This window comes from Callithrix jacchus, chromosome 4, assembly GCF_049354715.1.
Source record: "Callithrix jacchus isolate 240 chromosome 4, calJac240_pri, whole genome shotgun sequence".
NCBI lineage: Eukaryota > Metazoa > Chordata > Mammalia > Primates > Cebidae > Callithrix > Callithrix jacchus.
Genome location: NC_133505.1, coordinates 74,839,958 through 74,853,139, shown reverse-complemented (window position 1 = coordinate 74,853,139; position 13,182 = coordinate 74,839,958). Strand labels below are relative to the sequence as shown.

The 13,182-nt window shown below is 35.9% G+C and overlaps 1 protein-coding gene across 3 annotated transcripts in view; it reads left to right on the top strand.

The window, feature by feature from the left end:
• Positions 1–13,182, top strand: part of LMBRD1 (LMBR1 domain containing 1) — a 133,568-nt gene that overhangs the window by 23,386 nt on the left and 97,000 nt on the right. The window lies entirely within an intron of this gene.

Genomic DNA, 13,182 nt, shown 5'->3' with positions numbered 1-13,182 from the left:
TCATGAGGAGTTGTGATCCTTTGGAGGAGGAAAGGCATTCTGGTTTTTGGTGTTTTCATCCTTTTTGCTCTGGTTTCTTCCTATCTTTTTGGAGTTATCTACCTGTGGTCTTTTTAGTTGGTGACTTTCCAGTGAGGTCTCTGAGTGGACATCCTTTTTGTTGATGATGAAGTTATTTCTTTCTGTTTTTTAGTTTTTTTCCTAACAGTCAGGCCCCTCTGCTGTAGGACTGCTGGAGGTCCAGTCCAGACCCTGCTTGCCTGGGTCACCTGTGGTGGCTGCAGAACAGTAAGGGTTGCTGCCAGTTCTTATATTATCTTAGTCCCAGAAGGGTACCTGCCAGATGTCTGCCTAAGCTCTCCTTAGTGAAGTGTCTCTTTGGATATATGGGGGTCGGGGAGCTTCTTGAGGAGACAGTCTGTCCCTTATAGGAGCTCAGGTACTGAGCTGGGAGCTCCATTCTTCTGTTTAGAGCTGCTGGGCAGGTACTTTTAAGTCTGCTGCAGTGGAACTCATAACCTCCTTTTTTCCCAGGTGCTCTGTCCTGGGAAGGTGGTATTTTATTTATAAGTTCCTGAAATGCTGCTGCCTTTTTTCAGAGCTGCCCTGCCCAGCAGGAGGTAGTCTAGTCTCAGTCTGACAGCAGAGGCATTGCTGAGCTGCCATGGGCTCTTCCCAGCTGCTTTGTGAACTTCCTTGCAGTTTTGTTTATAGGCATATAGTTAGAACTGCCTCATACTGCTGGTCTGCCTCATACTGCTGGTCTGCCTCAGTAATGGTGGACTGCCTCAGTGATGGCGTACTGCCTAGGTAATAGTGGATGCCCTTCCCCCACTAAGCTGGACTGCCCCAGGTCCTGCCTCAGTAATGCTGGTCTGCCTCAGTAATGGCGGACCGCCTAGGTAATGGTGGATGCCCTTCTCCCACTGAGCTGGACTGCCCCAGGTCCAGCTACACTTCCTCTGAAACTGTCAATCCAGAGCATTTCAGATTGCTGGTCTTTGTTGGGGTGGGACCTGCTGAGTCAGATCACCTGGCTCCCTGTTTCAGCTCCCTTCTTTTTTCATTTGAATGGCGTTCTGTCTCCCAGGTGTTCTAGGCGCCAGTTGAAAAGGCTGCCCAGATTTGGGTGAGTTGTGTGCAGAGACCTGCAGCATCGACTGAAACAGCTGTGTTGGAAACTTGTTGTGCTTTTCAACCTGGGAATCTCCTGGTCTGTGGGAGGTAAAAACTCGTTTGGAAATGCGGTGATCACTCACCCTTTGCGTTGTTCCCTCTGGGAACCCCACTCCAGAGCTGTTCCTATTTGGCCATTTCGGATTGACCTTCTAATATCGCCATTATTCTTATCAGAAAAGTATGTATTGAGAAGCTGTAAAGCTCACAGATAGATTCAGTTTTCCAACGTTCTAATTTTCTCTTGAATGCTTCAGTTTTATCATTGGTAACAAATACTGTCATTTATTTCCTTTTGAGTGACAGTCTCACTATTCATTTTTGAGGAAGCCTGTCTAATCCTTAAGTCTGGATAACCATCGCTTATCTGTCAGTTGTTCTTTCAAGTTAAAATGTGTTCTTTGAAAAAAAGTAGCTAGTGTAGCTCACAACTGAAAGAGCATAAACGAAATTGAGATGTTACGAGACACAAGTACAGCATGGTTTATGTATATTTCCTGTACATAGAATATTGAAAGGATATATATGCAAATATGGACACTAGAATTTTTACTTCTCCAAAAGGGACTTCTGTGAATAAAAGGCTCAAATCTCTGTCCTCCCTGAAGAATACAATGACTGCCAGCATAATGTGAGTCGACTATCTTGATTCCTTTAAAGGGGCAGCCGTTTTATCCACTGTTGTGTTTTTACCATCAGTTTAACTGTAAACATAGTGGAAAGGCAAATAATATCTTAGTATCATTATGCAAATAGCTTTGATGTTATGAATACCATGAAAGGATCTCTGCAAATCCTAGGGTCTGGAAACCACATTTTTTTTAGGATCTTATGTTGTATTTTTGGAATTTTGGGTGTTTTGTCCTGACAAGTTGACAGAAGTCAGGCTGTCTGCTGCTGCTTCTTTTGAACACTTCCCACCTGTTGATTAGGTATTAACAATCCTTAGTTAAGTAAAGCTACTTAAAAAGTAGATACAGTTTTCTGGAGCTTGTTGGAGCATGAGAGGGTAAAGTTGTTCATTTTTGCCCTGTTCTCTATATACCTAAGGACTCTGATCAGGAGACTTTCTCATTTGGTGAGGTTATGCCCACCCCAGAAACTTTTAAGGATTTGTACCTTTTATTTCTTTTGAATGTTTTAAATTCTTCATCTTTATCTTCAATCTTCTTTACCTCTTTTTTTGTTTCTTTTCTCTTTTCCTTTCCCTTCCTTCCTTTCTTTTTTCTTTCCTTCCTTCCTTCATGTATCTCTCTCTCTCTCTTTCTTTCTTTCTCTCTTTTCTCAGGGTCTCACTGTTTCCTGGGCTAGAGTGCAGTGGCGTCTGGGCTCCAACAATCTTTCCACCTCAGCCTCTGGAAGTGTTGGGATTACAGACATAAGCTACCACACCCAGCCTACTGTTTTCTTTCATAAAACTGCTCCTGTGTGACTTTTAGTTCTGAGTTCTGTTTAATTTCATATTTAAGCCTGCTATGCAGTCCTTTTATCCCTGATGTTGTCTATATGTTTTAGCCTTTTATCTAACTAAATTGTTTTTATTTCAAATTTATTTTTATCTTTGTATTTGGGCTCTACTTCTACAACCCCTGCAGGCATACAAAAATAAGAAGGGAGAAAAAATATTAAGTAAAAGGAAATTTATTTAAAAGAAATTAATGGAAGGTAGAGGATAAAAGAAAACTATCCCAAACCCTAAGTAGGAATTACTTGAGGCTGTTTTTGGTCAGCTTTTCTGTAGTTGGCCTATTAATTCCCCATGGTATTAACCTGTTTTCCTGCTGCTGATAAAGATATACCCAAGTCTGGGTAGTTTATAAAGAAAAAGAGGTTTAATGGACTCACAGTGCCACATGGCTGGGGAGGCTTCATAATCATGGTGGAAGGTGAGGAGGAGCAAAGTCACCTCTTACATTGTGGCAGGCAAGACCATGTGTAGGGGAATTCCCCTTTACATAAAACCATCAGATCTCTTAAGACTTACTGTCATGAGAACTGCTTGGGAAATACCCATCCCCATGATTTCATTACCTTCCACCGGTTCCCTCCCATTACACATGGGGATTATTACATTTCAATATGAGATTTAGGTAGGGACACAGAGCCAAACCGTATCACCCACACAGACTTTCTTCTCTTGACACTGGTTTTCAGGGTATCATTTTGTGTATAGTTGTAAATTGAATCATACAGTTCATAATGTTTTGTGTTTGGCTTCTTTAGTGCATAACATTATATTTGAAACATCTATATTGATGCAGGCAACAGTACTCTGTTGATTCTTATTGCTATATTAACATACCATAATTTATTTATCTATGCTAGTATTGATGATCAGTGGTGTTGTTGACAATATTTGGTTGTATCATATGCAGCTTTTAGAAGATATTACATATATACATTTAAAACATCTTTACTGCATTGTTTTCCGTTGTATGGATGTTCATAGTCAAAAATCCCAGTTTATTAGGTGTTCAATAAATTATTTTTTTGCTGTTACACAATTTTATAGTAAAAATAGGAGTGACCCAAAGTGTACACATATTCAGATGAATTAAGTTATGGAACTAAGGGAGAATAAAATGGACTGAGAAGCTTGTAAATTCTAGTTTCTATGCCAGATTTTTAGAGCACCTAAAAGAGTTTTTTCAAAGTTTCTCTTCATTCTCTATTGATTAGGTGCTGATAATTTGTATCTGAAGCCTTGTTTATATATTTTGAACTTGGGTTTATTTTAGTGTATTTTGTGCTATTAAAATAGAATACTTGAAACTTGGTAATTTGTCAGGAACAGAAATTTATTGGCTCATAGTTCTGGAGGCTGGGAAGTTCAAGATGAAGAAACTGGCTTCTGGTAAGGGCCTTCTTGTTGTCATCCCATGACAAAAGGGCAATGGAGGAGGGCACACATATCCTTTTGTAATGAACCCACTCAGATGATAATGACATTAATCTACTCATGAGCAGTCACTGTCATTACCCAAACACCTCCCATTAGGTCCTACCTCCCAAACCTACAATATTTGGTAGTGATCGTGAACTTTGAGGAACACATTCAAATTGTAGCAGGGTTTACAACCCCTAGAATCTAACTTGAGAAGAGGACATGAGACTTTTGAAGTCATTTGACTTCTCTGTGATTTCTCCACCTGTGAAATGGTGATAAAGTAGTAACATTCATAATGTTAGGAGAGTGAGACCTATGGTTAGTGCTAAATAAGTGTTATTCACTGCTGTTTGTTCAAATCAGATAAGAGAACAAGAGAAATTTTCTCTGTGGGTGCAATGATATAACAAAGTTAATATTGAAAGAATTGCCTAGTATCTCATCAAATTTCAATTTTCTTAACAATATTATTTTGAAAACATCTCTAATAATATATTTCAGTGCTTTTCAAGACAAGATGAAAAGACTGAGACTAATTTTGATATTTGTTTGAATCAAAATCCTTTTTATAAAATCTTATTCGATAAGATACAGTTGTGTCCAGTCTCCTGCCACTTTTCTCCCTTTATAAAAGAAAATATTGTTAATCATAGGGGATGTTTTTTAAGTGGTTTCTGGTTAAGTTTGCTCAAGAGATTATCTAGATAATCTCTAGAGACTTAGTAGCCTAAGAATTTGTTTTTAAATGGAAATAGTAGGAAAGCAAGTGATCTCTTGGACTTATAGCTAGTGTGATTTGTATTTTTTATCTCTAAATGAACTGCTGATTTGTCACATTGATATCGTAAACCTTCCTTCACACTCCACATTTCGGAGATTGAGACATATGTTCTTGATTTTTCTTCATGTGTTCTTGGTTTTACTTTTTGAGTTTCCTTTGCTGGTTCTTTCTCTTTTTTCTGACATTTAAAAATACTTGTATGCCCCAGGGGTTAATCTTTGAACCTGTTCTCTGTTTCAGTTAATCCTTTGGTGGTTTTATACCATTGCTTCCTTCAAAATATCATCTATATGCCCATATCCCAGTTTTGAATCTTTGTACAGACCTCTCTGGAACTTTATAATCCTATGTCCAACTGTTACAGAACTTTCTACCAAAAAATCAAAGACATCTCAAATTTAACATTTTGAAAGCAACCGACCTTTAATCTGTCATACAGTAGATTTTTTCCTATAGTAGATAGCAACTGGAAGGATAGAGTTGCTCAGGCTGATAACCTTGCAATCATCCTTGAATCTTAATTTTTCATATTTTGTATCAAATATGGCAGGAAATTCCCTTGTGCTTGATTTTCAAAATTTGTCTAGAATCTGACCATTTCTCACTACCTTTTTTTCTTACTATAATCCTGTTTAAGCCACCATTGTCTCTTTTGAGGTTATTACAGGAGCCTGTCTTTTCTACCCTTGTTTTATTCACAATATAGCAGTCAGAGTGATTCTGTAAAAACATGACACTTCTGTTCCTTATCTGCTCAAAACCCTGAAGTAACTTCCCATTTAATTCACAGAAAAAGATGAAGTCATTACTGGGGCCTGCAGGGCCTTATGTGATGACATTCTTCCCCACCCCACAAACTTCTTTGTCCTCATCTTCTCTTTTGCTGTGCTAGGCAAACTCTCATGATAGCCCACAATGCTGTCTACCTCTTATATTCATGCCCTTATGTAATCCCCTCCTCTTGAAAGTGTGTGCTGGACCTAGAAATTTGCATCTGCCAACAAAATGTGGCAAAAATGATGCTGAAGCTCTATCACTTCTGAAATGAGGTAGAAGACAGTGACTTTGTCTCGCTTGTACTCCTTCCTTGGTTCTTTTTCTCTTCCTTGCTCATATTAAGCAATCTGTCATTTTTTGTACTGTGTTATGGAGAGGCCCACATAGCTAGGAACTGATAGCTAGGAACTGATAGCCAATAGGTAGCGAGGAACTGAATCCTGCCAAAAAGTATGTGAGTGAACCTGGAAGCAGGTTCTTGCCCAGTCAAGCCTAGGGATAACTGCTGTATTGGCTAACATTTTGATTGCAGCCTTGGGAGAAATTCTAAGCTTGGTGATCCAGCTAACCTGTGCTCATATTCTTGACTCAGAATCTGTGATAATAAATGTTTTTTTTTTAAAACCACTAAGTTTTGAGTAGTAGTCTATTATATGGTAGTAGATAAATAGTACGTCTCTCCATCACTGTTATATTAATGTTGTTGTTAATGTTCCTTGATTCTTTCAGTTTCACTTCTACCTTAGAGTCTTTGCTTTATGTTCCCTTTGGCTAGAATGGTTTTCCTTTGGTTATTTGCTTGACTAATTTAACTCCTTTAGCCTTCAAATCATTGCTTACATGTTACCTGTAAGTGAGGTCTACCTACGATCTCTGGCTCATTTTATCTTAGTCTGTTTTTTTTTCTTTTCAGCCTTTAATCACATTCTGATGTATTATATAATTTAGTTATGTTTATTGTTTGTATCCCCCGCTAAAGTTTATACTGTGCTAGGGCAAGAATCTTTATTTCTCTTGGTCCTTGATGTATTTTAAGCACATAGAACAAATATTGGTGCATAGTAAATGCTCAAATATTTGTGAAATTAATGAGTTCTTTTATTTCTGTGTAACTTAGGGCAACTCACTTGAATTTCTTACTTTGTTAATGAGAGAGAATAATGTATACTTCCATGTTGTTAAGATTGAGAGAGTGGGGTGGGATTTCAGCCATGGCCAAGTATTAAAGCTGGCCGATTCTCTCACCAGAAAACAAATATGAAGTTGGACAAAACTGAACAGAACAGAAAACAACAACTTCAGTTCTTTAACAGTCAATGAAAAACATGCACCAGTCTGAGAAGTGTTTATGCTTAAAAACTGCTAAGGGACAGAGGTAGTTTCTTGTATTTTAGCCTGGGGGGATGTTGTGTTTCCCCACTCCCAACTTCCAGCGTGGTTATTGCAGAAGATCTACCAGGACAGGGTGGATCCAGAGAAGACCTACAGCTGTACTGCTCTAGTAGGAGGGGACTCACTCAGTTGGGTGATGCTCACTTCTAGGGCCATTGTTTATGGAAATGACAATCTTGGAGTCTTGTTAGTGGAGAGGACCCAGGATTCTATTAGCATGGGATTGTGGTCCTCGCTGGGACAAGCATATGTCTGGCTGAAGCTGTATAAATGTGTATTGGAGGTTGGAGCAGGCCCAACCTAGTCATGTACTCCTGGCTTCCCCAGAGGCTCTTTACATGTGTGTAGGAAACCAGAAAGGAAAAGCCAGGGCCAATTGGCCTGAACTTTTAATCCACTCTCCTACCAATATACAGAGTCATTTGCAAAGACTGGAAGTCTTACTGGCTTGAGTTGTTTGAGCAAAGTTTATTTCTGGTTATTGTATAATTACTAAACTATATAGACACAGGGGAAATCTCTAGGAAGTCAGGCTTAAAAACAGGAATTTAAATAAATAATTTTTTTGAGCTGGGATAAAATTTTTTTTAAAAAACCTAAAAAAATAGTTAAAAATGAGTAGAGACATCAACAGTTGCACACTTTGTGGAAAACATGTTTTACAGACTTAGCCCTGCCAAATAAGTGAACAAAGAAATAAAAGAGGCAAACTTCAGGGGCAAAAAGCACAATACAGAGTTGCTACAACCTATTGTCTAACATGTCCAGTTTCAATAAAATTATAAAATATGCAAAGAAATAGGAAAATGTGAACAATACTAAGGAAAACAGCAGGTAGTAGAGACAGTATTTCTAGATGTTAGATTTAGCAGGCAAAGACTTCAAAGCAACTGTTATAAATCAGTTGAAAGCAGCAAAGTAAGCTAAGAATGAAAAGAAAGTGTGACAAATAGAGATACTAAAAAATGAAATTGAAATGATTTTAAAAACAACAAAATGAAAATTCTGAGATTGAAGAATATAGTAACTGATGTGAAAAATTTACTAGAGGGTGTTACCGTAGGTTTGACATGACAGAAGAAAGAATCAGTGAATTTCAAAGTAGATAATCTAATATCAAGATCAGAGAAGAAAGAATATTAAAGAGAAATCAACAGAGCCACAGATATCTGTGGATCAGCATCAAGTTTACCTATGTATGTGTGATGGGAATCTCAGAATGAAATGATAAAGAAGGGGACAGGAAAAGAAATTTGAAGAAATTATGACCAAAAACAAATCTCCCTATCTGAGAAGCTCAGTGAAGCCCAAGTAGGAGAAACAGAGAGAAAAAATAAAGATTTCTGTATCTTCTAAAATCCCCTAAAAATGAAGGTGGAATAGGATATTCCAAGATAAAACCTGAGAAAATTCACTGCAAGAAGACCTATCTTACAAGAATGTGAAAAGAAGTCTTTAAGGAGGAAAGGAAGTGACACTAGGCAGTAAATGAAAATCATAGGAAGAAAGAAATCAGAGATTATTTTAATATAAATGGTTAATGTTTAATATAAAGCCACTATTTTTTCTCCTTTTGTAGAAGATTTAAGATTATATAAAGCAATAATTATAATACTGTAAATGATGGGTTTAGGGTTTATAATATATAGATATAACATATTTATGAGAATGGCATAAGGAAAAAGGAGAAGGAATTAGAGCTATTTTGGAGCAAGTTTTTAAAAAGATATTTTGCCTGTATTGTGTGAATATTAATTGAAGGTAACTTGTGATAAATTAAGGTATATAGTGTAAGCCCTATAACAACCACTAAGAAAATGACTCCAAAATATACTTATTTTATGTATCTATAAACAAATATCTATAAAATAAGACGGAATTAGTAATCTAGAAAATAACTTTTAATACAAAATAAGGTAGTAAAGGAGAAGCTTGGAACAACAAAAACGACATAATAAAATTTAAAATGGCAAATGTAATTACAGCCGTATCAACTATGGTTATATGTAAATGGTCTAAATACCCGCAATCAAATGAGATTGTCAGAGTGGATCAACAAATGAAGATTCCTCAATGTGTTGTCTTTAAGAGAAACACCGGCTGGGCGCGGTGGCTCAAGCCTGTAATCCCAGCACTTTGGGAGGCCGAGGCAGGTGGATCACAAGGTCAAGAGATCGAGACCATCCTGGTCAACATGGTGAAATCCCGTCTCTACTAAAAATACAAAAAATTAGCTGGGCATGGTGGCACGTGCCTGTAATCCCAGCTACTCGGGAGGCTGAGGCAGGAGAATTGCCTGAACCCAGGAGGCGGAGGTTGCGGTGAGCCGAGATCGCGCCATTGCACTCCAGCCTGGGTAACAAGAGCGAAAGTCCGTCTCAAAAAAAAAAAAAAAAAAGAGAAACACCTTAGATTCAAGGACACAAATAGTAAAAGACTAAAGAAAAGGTTAGAAAAAGATGTCATGTAATTAGTAACTCTTTGACAGCTGAAATGACTATATTAATATCAAAATAGACTTTAAGACAAACAGGAACATTTTATAATCATAGAATGGTTAATAATTAAAATGACAGAAAGATTATAACTATTATAACCGCTATTTAACATTTTACTGGTGAGTCTAGCCAGTGCAATAAGTCTAAATAAATAAATAAATATACATAATTAAATGAATAAATGTACTTAATAAGTCTCAACAAATATATATGATTAAATGAATAAATTTACTGAAATATTTATTTTTATTTTTTAGTTATTTAAATATTTACTGAAGTAAATACATCCAAACTGAAAAAGAAGAATTATTACTGTCTTACTTTCACAGCTGACATAAGATTCTATTCACAGCTTTAAAATACACAAATTCAAAGTGGACAAAATTGATAGGAGAAATAGATAACTCAACAATATTAGTTGGAAATTTGAGTGACCAACTCTTTATTGGTTAGGAAATAATTGTTTATTGATAGAACAATTAAAAAAATCAATGAGGCCTAAGAAGATGTAAACAACAATGTTTATGAACTTAACAAATATAGAAAGTTGTGTCCCAATGGATGCAGAACACAATTTGCTTTAAGTACACATGGAATGTTCTTCAGTGTAGACTATATGATTGGTTATAAAATAATTATTAGTCAATTTAAAAGTATTAAAATCATACAGAATGCATTTTCCAATCATAATATAATTAGAAACCAGCAAGGGAAAGAAATCTTGGCAATCCACAAGTAATTGGCATTTTAACTACATACTTTTTTTTTTTTTTTTTTTTGAGACGGAGTCTCGCTGTTGTTACCCAGACTGGAGTGCAATGGCACAATCTCGGCTCACCACATCCTCCACCTCCTGGGTTCAAGCAATTCTCCTGCCTCAGCCTCCCGAGTAGCTGGGACTACAGTCACGCACCACCATGCCAAGCTAATTTTTGTATTTTTAGTAGAGATGTGGTTTCACCTTGTTGACCAGGATGGTCTCGATCTCTTGACCTCGTGATCCATCCGCCTTGGCCTCCCAAAGTGCTGGGATTAAAGGCGTGAGCCACCGCTCCCAGCCTAAACTACATACTTTTAAATAACCCATGGATCAAGATGAAATCACAAGGTAGATTGAAGAAGGTTTTGAACAGAATGAAAATAAAAATGTAGCATATCAAAATATATGGGATATAGCTCAAGCAGAGATTAGAGGGTAATTTGCAGGTTTAAACTCCTCTGTTAAAAAATTCTCAAGTGCCTAAACTTCTACCTTAGGAAAACAGAGAAAGAAGAGCAAACTGAACTTTAAACAAGCAAAAGAAAAATAAAGGTCAGAGGAGACACCAGTGAAATAGAAAACAGAAAAACAATAGCAAAAATTCAAACTAAAGTAGGTTCTTTGAAAAAAATAAAAATCAGCAAATCTTTAGCTAGACTTAGGACATCAGGGAAAGGGGAGAGAAAGAGAAAAAGGATATAAATTATCAAAATAAGGAATGAAAGAAGTGGCATTACCAACTTTGTTGAAATTAAAAGGGTTACAAAGGAATATTATCAGTAACTTTATACCAACAAATTAGATGAAGTGGATAAATTCCTAGACAATTTTCTAATTCAATCAATTATAATTGATTTAAGAAGAAATAGCACAACAGCAAGTATAGAAGTTGAATTAGTTATTTAAAATATTCCCACAAAGAGAACCCCATACTTAGATTTTTTTACTTAAGAAATTTGTGAAGAATTTCACATATTATGTATTTAAGAAATTATACCAATTATGTATTTAAGTAAGAAATTATACCAATTTATACTTATAATACATAAATGTCAAATTATACGAATCCTTCATAAACCTTTTTAGGAAATAGAGGATAAAGGTACACTTCCCAACTCAGTTGAGTCCATTATTTCCTTTATACCAACATTATGTTAAGACATCACAAGAAAAGGAAACTATGAACGAATATTCCTCATGAATGTAGACATAGAATTCTTAAAATTTTAGGAAACTGAATCCCACATCATACAAAAAGAATTATATGCTATGACAAAAGTGAATTCATCTCAGAAAAGTAAGGTTGCTTTAATAAACAGAAATTAATTTACTTAACATACATGTTAATATACATAGGACAGAAATGAATGGTCTCAATAGATGCAAAAAAATTCCAGTATCTATCATCGATTAAAAATTATCAGCAAAGTAGTTACAGAGGGGATCTTCCTCAACCTGAGAAAGAACATCTGTGAAAAACCTACAGCTACATTATATACTTAGTGGTGAAAGACTGAATAATTTTCTTCTAAGATTAGGTGCAAGACAAGTATGTCTCCTCTCAGCACTGCTATTTAACATTTTACTGGTGAGTCTAGCCAGTGCAATAAGTCTAATTAAATAAATAAATATACATAATTAAATGAATAAGTTTAAATAAATATATATGATTAAATGAATAAATTTACTGAAATATTTATTTATATTTTTTAGTTATTTAAATATTTACTGAAGTAAATACATCCAAACTGAAAAAGAAGAATTATTACTGTCTTACTTTCACAGCTGACATAAGATTCTATAGGTAGAAAATTTCAAAAAACCTATATATGGACAAATACAACCAGTAAGTAAGGTTAGCAGGATCACAAGTATAAGATTGATATGAAAACTAGAAACAGACAATTTAAATGAAATGAAAAAAGCAATTCCAATCAGAAACCATCAAAAAGGGGGGAAAAAGTACTTCACAACACATTCAACAAAAAAGTATAAGATTTCTACATTGAAAACTACAGAAAATTGCTGTTAAAAATTAAAGAAGATCCTAAATAAACAATTTCATATTATTGCATTGAAAACACAATGCAGTAAAGATGCAATTATATCACTTTTCTCTCAAACTGACCTATAAGTTGAACACAGTCTCCATTAAAATCACATAGACTTTAAAAATATTTTTGGGAAACTGACAAGCCAATCCTAAAATTTATGTGTCAGTCAACAGGATCTACAGTAGCCAAAAACGTTTTGAATAAGAAAAATTACATTAGAGAATTATATCCTCAGATCTCAAAGCATGCAATAAAGCTCAGTAAACAAGACTATGTAGTATTGCAGATGACCAGGGATATAGAGCAGTGGAATAAAATTCAGAGTCCTAAAATAAACCTTTATATTTATGGACAGTTGATTTTCAACAGCTGTGCCAATTCAGTTTAATTCCATTCAATTAAAAAAATTGTTGCTGGGAAAATTGGATTATTATATGGAAAAAATTAGTTTTTTGAGTCTTACCTTACACTATATCCAAAAATCAATCATAGACCTAAACTATAAAAGTATAATACTTTTAGAAGAAATGAAGGGAAGCTGGATGTGGTGGCTCACGCCTATAATCCCAGCACTTTGAGTGGCTGAGGCAGGCAGATCACTTGAGGTCAGGAATGTAAGACCAGCCTGGCCATGATAAAACCCTGTCTCTACTAAAAATACAGTAATTAACTGGGGTGGTGGCAGTCTCCTGTAATCCCAGCTACTTGGGAAGGCCAAGGCAGGAGAATCTCTTGAACCCAGGAGGTAGAGGTTGCAGTAAGCCAAGATCATGCCACTGCACTCCAGTCTGGGTGACAAGAGCAAAACTCTGTCTCAAGTTTTAAAAAAAGAAATTAAGGGATATAATCTTGGTGAC